Source organism: Poecilia latipinna, unplaced genomic scaffold (genome assembly GCF_001443285.1).
Source record: "Poecilia latipinna isolate Pla-1442-1.1 unplaced genomic scaffold, P_latipinna-1.0 Scaffold76, whole genome shotgun sequence".
In the NCBI taxonomy this organism is placed as follows: domain Eukaryota; kingdom Metazoa; phylum Chordata; class Actinopteri; order Cyprinodontiformes; family Poeciliidae; genus Poecilia; species Poecilia latipinna.
The window spans coordinates 133,643-134,825 of NW_015112692.1; positions in this window are offsets into that span (position 1 = coordinate 133,643).

Here is a 1,183-nt window from a genome sequence, read left to right on the forward strand (position 1 = left end):
CAAGTAGCCTGTAGGGTACCGATGTTGTAGTCTATGTTCAGCTACATACATTAATTTTGCCCCCAAAAAAGTCGATTCCCCATTCTCCCCCTCCACCCGTACTTGGAGACATGGAGTTTCTAAGATCTCCATGGAGTTTCTAAGATCTCCATGTCTTACACATGCGTCGTTTTAACCAGACAGCCATTTGTAATCCATGAGGGGGGTGCAGAAAATATTTCGAAACCACTGGGGGGGCGCAAAAGAAAAAGTTTGGGAACCACTAGCACTGGCATACAGTATCTTAACAGCTTGATGATGTAAAATAGTTTTTTTTTTTTTTTTCAGTATTGTCACACTTAAAGTTTTAAACCAAATGTAGCAAGTGATAATATCAAACGAAACCAGATTTTGAAATGCAATCTTAAAACAGACTCATAATTCTCACCTTCTGACGTTTAATAGAAATAAACCCTTTCTGTTTTAGCTCAGTTACGGTCTCTAAAATTATTTATGTTTACTAAATGCCGGAATAAATAGAGAAAAATAAAAAACAAACTCCTATAGGGTTAAGAACAAGGCATTGAAGTGGACTCTCAAGCGCACTGACTTTGTTCCTACATTACCATACAACTTATTTGGCAGTATGTTTCAAGTCATTGTCCATTTGGAAGATCCACTTGTGCCCAAATTTTTAACATCCTGAGTGATTTCTTGAGATGTTGCGCCAATAGTTTTTAACCAGACATATTGTCTTATTTTATGAAGTGCACCAGTCCCTGCTGCAGCAAAACACACACAACATGATGCTGCAAACCTCCATGCTTGTTATTTAGAGGTGGGTAGAGTACCCAAAAATTGTACTCAAGTAAGCGTACATAGCTCTACTTCAATCTGGAGAGACTCAGACAGAGAAAGAAAGCGATTAAAAAAGTTTAATGACAAATAAACATTAAAGTCCTTTGGACATCGAGCTGGAACTTCGATAAGTTCGATAAACATCCCTGATGCTTCATAGGAATGTAATCCCCCCGGGGCCTATACTGGTGGCGGAGGTCGAAGAAGGATGTGGCCTGAAGAGCCGGGAGCTGAAGGTGGAGATGGGGCGGAGGTGGGTTGATCACAGCTCCATGGCCTCCATGGAGGAGGCCATGGAGCTTGATCGATGATTGGCCATGGCGTGGCTTGATCCAGCGCCGATAGG